The sequence below is a fragment of the Colias philodice genome, chromosome 11 (genome assembly GCF_061535455.1).
Source record: "Colias philodice isolate Cphi_HAF_F1 chromosome 11, ilColPhil1 Martin Lab GWU primary, whole genome shotgun sequence".
In the NCBI taxonomy this organism is placed as follows: Eukaryota; Metazoa; Arthropoda; class Insecta; order Lepidoptera; family Pieridae; genus Colias; species Colias philodice.
In genome coordinates, this window is record NC_143096.1 from 4,616,464 (window position 1) to 4,628,539 (window position 12,076).

Below are 12,076 nucleotides of genomic sequence, written 5' to 3' on the forward strand. Positions count from 1 at the left end.
GCGTGTGGACGGGTGATCGCACCGGACAGCGCATTAGTCATAGACTATATACTTATTACAGCTTTAGTCACAGTTCTACCGCCAAACAAAACGGACGTCGGTCGATCGTTATCAATGGCGATGGCGTCGGATGACGTGGCTAATACTGAAAAAAGATTAATAATATAAATTTTAGAACTCTACAAAGATTTATGATATGACTGCATATGTCTGAATGAATCCCTGTATTTTAAATATAATTTTGCCCATTCTTTTCTCTTCGTTTTCTTCTTTTCAATGGTTGTAACTTGTACTTAAAAACGTAAAAGAAGCCTTGAACTGAGGTCTACATGTGAAAAAAATACAACATTCTAACCACGAATTTATTACGAGAAATAGATTTTCAAGGAATTCGGTTTGACTTTTAATGAGATTACTATGATCAATGCTCGAAATATTCACAAAAAAAGGAGATTAATTTGTATTAATTTGATATTATTGAATTGTCTTATAAATCTAAGATATTTTTTTTGTTCAGTTAATTTATTACATATAAAGATTATGTACCTACATATAATAATATATTGAAATATCGACTATAACTAACGACTAAAACATAAACAAAAACTTGGTAATAGATAGATGATATATATAATTTTGTTTACTAGGGACAACCCTGACATTCTTTGAAAATCTATATCTCGTAATAACTTCGTGGCTAGAATGTGGTATTTTTGTAACATGTAGAACTCAGTTCAAGGTTTCTTTTGGTACTAAACAGAGCTTCTACTAACGCCTGCATATAATATAAAAAAAATAAAAACGAAAATCAGTAAAAATTACAATACTTTCGAAAATTTCAAAAAGGGATAATTTGCGCCTTTAATCACTTCATATATTAGCAACGTAATAAATTATCTAGTCACTAGTGTATCTATTTTTTTATACGAATTTATTTAGCTCAGTCGGCCGCGAAAATTCCAATATTTTAAATGTTTTTTTAAAAATCGTAAATTTAATCATAATTTTTAAACAAAGAATATTTTCTTTGTGCGGCAATGCCTGGACGGATAGCCGAAACCAATTGAATATTGAAACTGTAAAGGCGAAGCTGCAAATTAATTAAATGTAATTTTAAATTATCGTGCAAAGATTTTTATACATTCGCTTTAGAAAATGAAGAGCTATTAAAAGCTGTTTCTTCCAACAGCAAATATAAATGCCAAAAATAAATTTTCTCTATTTAACATTGCTGTTTTAATTATCTCCCGTAAAAAATAACTAAAACTCGTATTTTTGATGCTGTTAACCCTTAAATCCTGGCATCTTAAATACTGGCAACCCTAGGTGCGGTGCGGTCGTGTGGCGAGTCGATCGCACCGCACGAGTACGGTGGTCCGGTCGCACCAGTTCGAACGTCTGTTTATAATTCTAAACCCCACCTCCAATCTCTCATAAAACTATAGTGATGTCCTTAGTCCTTACTGTTCATGTTGCTAAGTCTCTTCAGCAAAATAACGGTTTTTTATTTATGATTTGCTATAGAATTTTTTTTATAGATATTGTGATTGTAACAACTTTTATAATAAGGGTTTATCTTTTTTTAAAGAAACGTAATAAATATAAAATTATTTATTATTGTTTCGGATTTATATTTAAATGGATGGTCTTATCTAAAATAACCTTCTACATATAACATAGTGAGTCTTTTAGATATTGAATTTATAATATTCAAATGCTTTAATTTCAAAGAAACTCTAGCGTATGGGTATTTACTTTTTTTTTAGTCGGACTGTAACTTTTACCTACAACATTAATCGATTTTTATGAATACATTTATTAAACGAACATCACTATTGACAGTAAAATACAGATGAAGCTAAAACCGTCAACGGAATGTCAAAAAAATAACAGCCAATGCTCAGAGGAATAAACCTATAGAGTTCTTATATTGAGACAGAACAAAATACATATTTTCTAATCTACTTACTCTTAGTCAATAACAGCATAAGTTAGATTGAGATAGCGATAGAGTATCTGCACTGTCTTTAAACGTAGCGCGCCGGCAGTCAGTTTGTTTTCCAACCAGCTGGTGGGCTCAGTGCGTCAAGTGTTTTTAACGAAATATTTAGAAAATATAAAGTGTATAGTGTTTCTTTTTATTTGTCAGTGTGCTAAAATGACTATTGTATGTTTAGCTATCGGCTATTACTAGTCGAATGGGAGTTTTGGATGAAAACAATGAAAAAATATCTTTCCATCGGTAAGTGATTTTCAGCAAATTGATAAATATTTATGTTCTAACCCTATTTGAAGGTTTTATCAAGCGCTTTTTTATAAGTTTATGTTGTAACTGTAACATTTACCCACTTTATGGGGTTGTGGAATACAAAAGAATTAAATAATTTTTAAAAAATGTCACAATATTATCACGTTTGGCATTTTGTTTACCACCGTAGTGTTGTAACACATCTAGCGTATATTATCGATTTATGACAAAAAATCTATTTCATATTAACGTTGATTTATTTATTTTGTTTCTTATATCAGATTTATATGTAGTTGTTGTTGCAAATAATAGATGTAAATTTTCTACAGCAGGAAAATAAAAAATACCACGTGGTTGTTTTATTTGACTTATCTGTTTAGTTTGTTGTTTCTCTTTTAGATTATTAATAAATTCATTTTGTTTTAGATTTCCAGAGCTAAATAAAAAATGGGTATAAAACATGAGACGTGTAGATTGGACGCCGTCGAAATTTGCTAGATTGTGTTCACTGCATTTCGAGCCTGCGTGTTATCAAGATGGATACTCTAGAAGAATTGTGCAATCTTACGCTTACGTTTTTTTTGTTCCTTTAGATAATAAATACATTTGTGTGTGAGTGAATTTTTATTTGGAAATTTTTTTACACATTTACTTTAAATGTGTAACTATGTGAAAATTAAACGGTTGATTAAATGACAGTTCTCATAGATGAGAAACTACTATTGAAATACATACTTAATATACATGCGTTTTCAAAGAAAAACCCGCATAGTTCCCATTCCTGTGGGATTTACGGGATCAAAAGTAATTTTTCCAAATTTCATTGTAATCGGTTTAGTAGTATTCGCGTGAAAGAGTAACAAACATCCATCCTCACAAACTTTCGCTTTATTACTAGGATGTAAGGAAAATGTTTTCTTTAAGACTGTCCTTTTATGAACTTGTTAAAATTCATGCTGACTGTGCCTTTCTCCTCACTCCTTTAACTTTATCATCATTTCCATCTTTATTTTAAATTAGTTACATTTCAAGTTTTAAAATTTATTTTAAAATATACTAGCTTTTCGCCCGCGTTTTTAAAGAAAATCCCGCACAGTTCCCGTTCATGTGGGATTTCCGGTATAAAACCTATCCTATGTGTGTATGTACAAAATTTCATTGTAATCGGTTCAGCAGTGAAAGAGAAAGTTATCCATTCTCGCATAATTTCGCATTTATTATATTCGTAGGATTAAACAAATAATGTATTCAACTGAAATTAATGATTAATTTTGTTTTTTTTTATTATTTATTATTTCACGAAACCGTAAATGCAAAATGCATTCACGATTTTATCGATTGAAGCACATCCCATCACTATCACCTTCTATCTATCTAAATACGTACCTATAGTAAAAATGGTGCCATGACTATGTTGAAACGTAGCTTGTAGTCTATAGCTATCTCATTCTTTCATACGACGTTTTCTTTAGATAGAGAGAAACAAATATATGTAAATTGTATACGCTCGATACAAGTACTCTATAGGTTTATTCCTCTGAGAGCCAATGATATAAAAATTACAGACAAATAATTAACAATAAATTACTCAATTATTTTCAAAATTATATAAAAATACATTAGAAATAATAAATATATTAATACTTATTTTAAGATAACAGATCGATATTTGAATAATAAAATTATTGCCATCTAGTGTCGAATAGTAAAAACGCTTTGAGGAAATTTTTTCAACTAGTAAAATTGTTATGTCCAACCCTCGATAGATGGCAATATATGCTTTGTTATTAATTATTATTATCACCATGGACGTATAAAAAAAGACGGACGGTATATCGCCTAAACCTCGGAGCAATTAACTAGCCTGGAGAAGTAACAATTAATTGAACGTTTCTTATATAGTGGCTCTCTTTTATTCAATACCCTTATTAATGCGATAGAAAGAGACAACACACTATTATCTGCTTGGCATTCAAATCCACATGTAGCCACTTTTTGTTCTAAAAAGGTAGTGCTTGACACTTTATCGAATACTAAAATATCGATAAATAAAAAAATTAAGATATAAAATTGCTTGAAGATAATTTAAGATTCGTTTAATTTTGAATTATGGATAGGTAATTCCAAATTTTAAGATTCTTTTAATTTGGAATTATTCATTTACGATGCGTATTGACTGCCTTGCATTGTATGGTAGTGGTATTTATAAAAAATATTATTAGGTATTTCGGTTTAGGTTGTTTTTATGGTTTCGTAAAAAGGTACGTATTTTTTCCTGTTTTCATAGATTCATTCATAGAATTATACCTACGGAACCCTTCGTGCGCGAATCTGACTTCCACTTGGTTGATCTTTTTACAAATCAATAGTCGTATCCTACTAATATTATAAAAGCAAAAATATATAAGAACTAGAGGTCCGCCCCGGCTTCGCCCGTGGTACATATTTCGCAATAAAAGGTAGCCTATGTCCTTTTTCGGGTATCAAAATATCTCCATACCAAATTTCATGCAAATTGGTTCAGTAGTTTAGGCGTGATTGAGTAACAGACAGACAGACAGAGTTACTTTCGCATTTATAATATTAGTATGGATGGACATTTGATACTCTTTCACGTAAAAACTACTGAATGAGTTTTTATGGAACTTTACAATTATAATAACATATAGGCTACAATTTACCGCGGGAAAATAACTCATTCCCACAGGAAAAAATTGGTAAAAGTTTAAAATAAATTGCTTCAAATAAAACAAATAAACATTTATTTTTTTAACAACATTTTATTTCGACACTTAATTACCAAATTACAATATTTATTATTTAAAATAGATGCCACCTTAAACTTGTGGCACAGCATCTCTGCAAAGCACTTTACTTTTCTTCCCGTCTGATTAGAAATGATTTGAACAAGGCCGAGAATGTTGGTTAAATATTTGATTCGATGTCCCCGAATTTCATTATTTTGTGCTGTTTAATCGATAGCTGGTAGTGCACAAAATAAATCAATGCTACTTAAAAAAGCTAACAGAGATAAAGTATGTAATATAATTAAAAAACTTAATATCAATAAAGCTCCCGGATTCGACAACATTCGATGTATTGACATAAAAAATATATGCACTAAAATCGTAGATATTATAGTTAAATTTATTAATGCATCTATTGTTAATGCTAAATATCCTTTAGAGTTAAAAACTGGAATAATCCGACCTATTCACAAAAAGGGTACGCGAAGTGAGTATGAAAACTATCGCCCGATTACCATTCTTCCGGTATTAGACAAAATCGTGGAAAAATTTATAGCCGAACAAATGCAGAATTTCTATGCCGAAAATAAAATTTTATCTGTCTCTCAATTTGGATTTCAACCGTGTAAGTCAACTTCACAACTTTTGTCAAAATTTACAGATGAAGTAAACTCATGTCTCGATAACAAAAAACATGTACTGCTATTATTTATCGATTATAGTAGGGCATTCGATACACTCAGGCATGACACTCTTATACACAAACTAGACAACTCCGGTATCCGTGGACCTCTTCTGGGATGGTTTAAAGATTATCTTGCTAATAGAAAATTTCGTGTTAAAGTAGGCGATGAAATGAGCGATGAAATGACCATCACCGAGGGTACAGCACAGGGCTCGGTGTTAGGACCTTTATTGTACTTGGCGTATGTAAATGATATGGAACATGTCATCAACCACTGTTCTATCTATCAATATGCTGATGACACCTGTCTAATAGCCTCAGACAAAAATATTAATACTGCAGCTCAACAGTTACAGGAAGATTTTACGCGTATCCTAATGTGGTCGCACGATGCGGGTCTTGTCATAAATGTTAAGAAAACAAAAATAGTACATGTACACTCGAGTCATTTGAAAAACTTTAATAATTTTAAAATCACGGCACACAATCACGTATGTCTTCACAAAGGTACATATTATAACCCGGACTGCTCGTGTGAATGTGTGGACCAAGTGCCTTATTATACTTACTTAGGACTGATTGTTGATAACAGATTTAATTGGAATCATCATATAGACTATCTGTGTGATAAACTTAGGGCCATACTCTCAAAATTATATATCATCAGAAATAAAGTACCACACAAAATTCTTCTCGGTATCTATAGATCATTGGCAGAATCAATAATACAATACGGTATCACAAGTTATGGACGTACATTTAATACTTACATTGATAGAATCACAAATTTACAACTAAGACTAATAAAAAAAATTGTACCTATTAATATTAAAAACAAGTTTAAAGATAAACCTCTCGAACTATTTAGCTATTGTAATGTACTGCCAATAAGACAAATGTTTCAAAAGATTTTTCTCATAGAACAATTTCATAACATAAACTTTCAAAATCCCATTTCGCATCAGTTTGCTACCAGACAAATAACTAATAATAAACTAATTATTCCTAAAGTACACAATCTTTATGGGAAGCGTACGGCTAATTTCTTATTACCCACTATACTTAATTCTATGCCACAAAAAGTCAAGAAGGATGTTAATATTAAAAACTACAAAATAATATACAAAAGATATTTTCTCGAATTAATTAAAACAATAAAATAAACATAAAAAACAACATTGTAATGAACACCCTGTATTTGTATGTCATGAATAGATAAGGAACCGGTTTATGTAGTCACATCTTTTGTCTTCCTTGCGAATAACAAACGGTGTTTATGCGACTGTGAGCGTTGCTACAAACCTCGTAAGGTTTCGCATCGCAAAATTGTTTTAAATAAATGTGAATTTTTGTTTTCTAATAAATAAATAAATAATTAATTTATTTATAACAATTTCTTAAATTATATTACCTGGAAAATGTAAGTTTGTATTTACCACGTATTTACGACATGCCATTATAGATAATAAATGTTATATGACGCGTTCACAATTGTAGATAATAAATATAATTCGAAAGTGATTTTTAAAATGAATTTGTCAAAAATAATTTTAAGGACAGCGCTAGTCGTCCGCTAAACGGATGAATAAAATAAATTAGTTGTCCGATTACCGGATGAATAAAATAATAATTCTTTAGAGAACTGCCGCACGTATTATAGGTTTTTTGTGGGGGGAGGAGAGGGGGGAGGAGGGCACACGTAGGTATTTGATTTTTTTTGCGCGTCGACGGAGCCCCGCTTCGCGGGGCTCCTATTTCTGTGTAGTTTTTTTTTTAAGAAACCTAACCTAACCTAACCTAACGGATAACCTAACCTAAACTTGATTTTTTTTTGCGCGTCGACGGAGCCCCGCTTCGCGGGGCTCCTGTTTCTGTGTAGTTTTTTTTTAAGAAACCTAACCTAACCTAACCTAACGGCTAACCTAACCTAAACTTGATTTTTTTTGCGCGTCGACGGAGCCCCGCTTCGCGGGGCTCCTATTTCTGTGTAGTTTTTTTTTTAAGAAACCTAACCTAACCTAACCTAAACCTAACCTAACGAATTGAGGGCGAATATCTCGGCCATTTTTGATTTTAGAGAAAAGTTGTTCCTATAAAACATGCTTATATTAGCGTAATCTTTACGATAAAACAATAATAAATAGGTGTTATAATGACACCAACTCCATCAAAAAGTCCTGAGCCCCCTTTGCTTTAGTCCAACCCAACTAGCTTTAGTGTTAAAAGGTTATCTAGTAATCCGAATAATCGGACGATTAAATTATTTTATTCATCCGGTAATCGGACGACTAATTTATTTTATTCATCCGTTTAGCGGACGACTAGACACTTCGTAATTTTAATTTAGATAGCATTTGATAATAACAAAAATTTTACGATACATAAATAAAATACAAACAGGTTGTTTAAACCTACGTAGTTTTTTTTTGTTTGAGTGGGAATCGCCCTAAAGTCGCTTCTGGCACTCGCCGGCCGCTGCCGCGGCACGCTCGCTTCGCTCGCTCGGCTCGTGCGGCAGTTCAACAGTTAACCTAACACGCTCGTCGCTTCGCTCCTCGCTACCTATTTGAATACTAAAAGTAAAAGTTAATCGATTTTTAAAACTGAAGCAAGTGAGCTATAAAAAAAACATTAAAAATTATAATGTATCATTTATACTCTATGATAAGCTAGTATATTTGTATTGCTAATCTGTGATCTGCGTCATATTAACTAATCTGTGTTATCTGTGGCTTGTTGTGAATACAAAATATGGAACGATTTTTGGCTATACTAAATTGTTAAAATACTATTTTGACAAAATAAATTGTAATATGTAAATAAAGTAATAGGTACGTAAATATATTTAAAAATAATGCGTGTGAGTGTGATAATTAGACATTTTGATACTATAATGGCTTAAGATTTTACTTTAAGTTGCGTTTTTAGTACAAAAATAACCTTAAAAAATATCATTTTCAATTTCGATTTTCACAAAAACTACGCATTTTTGATGGAAAAGAAAAGCAGTTTGTTAAGAAAATCCACTACCAGCTATCGATTAAACAGCACAAAATAATGAAATTCGGGGACATCGAATGTAATATGCAGCCAGAATGTTTTGAAGGCTTCCAATTTTCCCTGTGCTATAGCTTTAACCCAAACTGTATCTTTTAATTGTTCTCAAGCCAGAAACCTGCAAATAACAATAAAATCCATACTTAAACAACTTTTTTCTCCTAACCTATTTGATTTAAAGCAGTCATTGTCAAAGTACCTTAGCAAAGTACGTATATTTGAATATTTCGTTTCTATTAAAGTATCGATAATTGCACAACACTATGGAAGTAATATTTTGCATTTTCTCTCAAAAATAAGCTAATTATGATTTCATTTAAATGATCAAGGGTAGATAAAACATAGATGATTCAGAAAAGAACGCAAATTCACTGATTTATAATACAATTAGCCAAAAATTGATCAAAATCACTAACCTGTGAAATGACAAATTTCTATCTTCGTCCGATTTCACTTTACTACGGCTTTTACAGCCGTAAGCAACACAAGCCATGTTATCTTTAGTTAATTGTCTTTTCATAAAATAACAAATTAAACTAAAACACTCGTTTTTCACTTCAAACAAAATAATTAAAATAACCAAGCGATGATCACCAGACTGGTGATCAAAACAAATTGAAATGGGCCATGTCATTTCAAACTGTCGAACTGACATATATCTGTTCTCTTTTTTCGCATGACATTTTGCCATAAGCCAAAAAGGCCAAACTAGTGCTTTATTGTTCAATTAATTGTTACTTCTCCAGGCTTGATAATTGCTCCGAGGCCTAAACATTGAGTGAAGCCCAGTAATGGCGGCGAACAATCCATGTGTGTGTGCCATGTTGCCATGGCAACAGCTGTCCTGATGACAATGGCGGCTGTATTTTTTTCTATAAATTTTGCCGTAATAATTTTGTCATTAAAACATAAAAGAAATAACTTGCTTCCCTGTGGAATGTAATCCCTTGTGTTTTGTTATTTAAAATTGTACTGTTGCGACACCATTTAACCACGCAAGACGGCATTTTAAATATTTTTTGTGAAACAGTGACGCAGTTAATCAGTCGGTAGTTCACGACGTAATGGCGGCCGACTAGCTTACTATGGTGAGAGTGTGTGCGTGTTTATTGTCTTTACACGATCGCTAGCTTACTATGGTGGCTTCACGTTGTTTGTTCGTAATACGGCGTCCGTCTTTTTTTATACGTCCATGATTATCACCCTTCAAAATCCCTCCAATTCCTTCACCACTGTCTTGTGTATTATACATATATTTTTAACCGACTTCAAAAAAATGAGGAGGTTATCAATTCAGCCGGCATATTTTATTCTAAATCATTACTCAATAAAATATTATCCACCTAATTAGGGAATTAGGATTAATTGTGTTGCTGAAGCTGATGTCATAAGTCATAGAAACATATTATTATGTTTACATAACCTAACTGTAGCAGATATTATAATATAAACATGTCTACGTCTGGTAAAAGATTTTTATTTTTTTATATTCGACTAGTCTTTTTTGTTAAGAAGTTGCAAACTTAAATCATCAAGACACATGCTCCATGTAAGTGTTTTACATATTTTCCATTTTAATTGTTATAAGCAGCCAATAGTTGATTAAAGAATATGAGTAGGTAACTATATTATTAAATTGTTTTTATGCTTTTTATTTTTTTCAGCTTGCTAATTGCATCCCTGTATAACCTTAGAGTACATGTATAAAGTCTGTAAATGTATTCTAAGTATGTATAGGTATTTAACTAATACATACTATACATATAATAAAATCGTAGGAAAGTCAAAACTGTACATTGAATATTTTTTTAAAAGAATACATAATCCATGATCTATAATCGATATAGAAGCCAAAAACATAGTTTTTAGAATTTTTGTCTGTTTGTCTGTTTGTCGGTTTGTCTGTTTGTCTGTTTGTCTGTATGTTTGACCGGGCTAATCTCTAAAAGTACTGCATAGATTGACTTCAAATTTTGCATGAATATTACTAACAGGTCGGGTCAGGCTATAGGCTACATATTATCAAGCTATCACCTGCGGGGGAGGAGCTGTGAACCTTTATTCTTCTTAAGTATTCTCTGTACTACGATAGCGTACAATCTAAAGACTCATGTTTAAATGTTGTTTTTGAGTAAGCCATGCTATTGTCTACACTATAAAAACTACGTCATTTAAGTAATTTTGGCAGAGAAACAGTATAATGAATCTTAGTAGTATAAAGACAAATTTAAAACAGCGCCATCTATGAGATTTCATTAAAATCAAATCAATTTACATAATATTAACGCTTCTTGGAAATTCATAATTTAAATATTATGATGTTGGTGAGGTTGTTTGTTTTTTAAAGTTAAATAAATAATTCATATCTTCCCAGAGTCCATTTCAGGTGCGCTTATATTTCATGTGAATATATTACGTACTAAATTTTTATAAGTGAGGGTAGATGTTTATTATTTGATGTCAAACAAGACACCATTACAGTTAATATAGGTAATAGTAGATAACAGTTATTGTGTTCATTCGTTACATTGTTATAAATCTTCGGCTTTTTTTTTAATTTTCGCCTTCTTGCGTTCCCATAAAAGGTAAGTTGTAGCTTTTGTATTTATTCTTTATAATTATAATTATATAGTTAGAGCGTATACGCACTATGCGGGTAGCCGATTTGCGGGTAGCCGACCGGCTGACCGCAAGCACAATTATGTACGTAATATTCATATCTATGCGCACTGCGATGCGGCTACCGCAGACCGCACAGTGCGCATAGAAATGAATATTACGTACATAATTGTGCTTGCGGTCAGCCGGACGGCTACCCGCAATGCGGCTACCCGCATAGTGCGTATACGCTCTTAGACTCATGTTTTTAATTAGTTAAAGTTAAGTATGACAAAATAGAAAATGATGAAATTTTATTTTTATGTAGGTATAACTTTTTCAAGACTATATTAAACGCCCAAAGAAGGTCACTTTATTTCTTGATAAAACTTTGTTAGTAGCTTTTTAATAAAATAAGGTACAGTTATCTTTTGATTTTTTTTTTATTAACAGATTCAATGTTAATAAAAATTGACGATTTGCGTGAGGATGTAGTGGAAATTAGTAACCTTGCGCGTGGTCAATCATCAATCATCAATCATCAATACATATAATAAAATTCTAGAGAAGTGATGTCTGTACAATGAAAATATGTATGTAAAAAAAATTAGCAGGGGTTAAATTATTAAATCGATCCCAAACCCAACTGTAGTTAAAAATTTAACTTAAGCTGAGGTAGTAGGGGGAGGGGTCAAATTAGAATTATGCTTACTTCTAGGTAAATTTTCTACATAAAATGTC

At 31.7% G+C, this 12,076-nt stretch overlaps 1 long non-coding RNA gene across 1 annotated transcript; it reads left to right on the top strand.

Annotated features, from left to right (window-relative positions):
- Positions 1-1,959: 1,959 nt before the first annotated feature.
- On the top strand, positions 1,960-2,864 carry LOC149484533 (uncharacterized). Its single transcript, XR_016316272.1, has 2 exons — positions 1,960-2,242; positions 2,675-2,864. It is a non-coding gene; the product is annotated as an uncharacterized LOC149484533 (long non-coding RNA).
- The last annotated feature ends 9,212 nt before the right edge of the window (positions 2,865-12,076 follow it).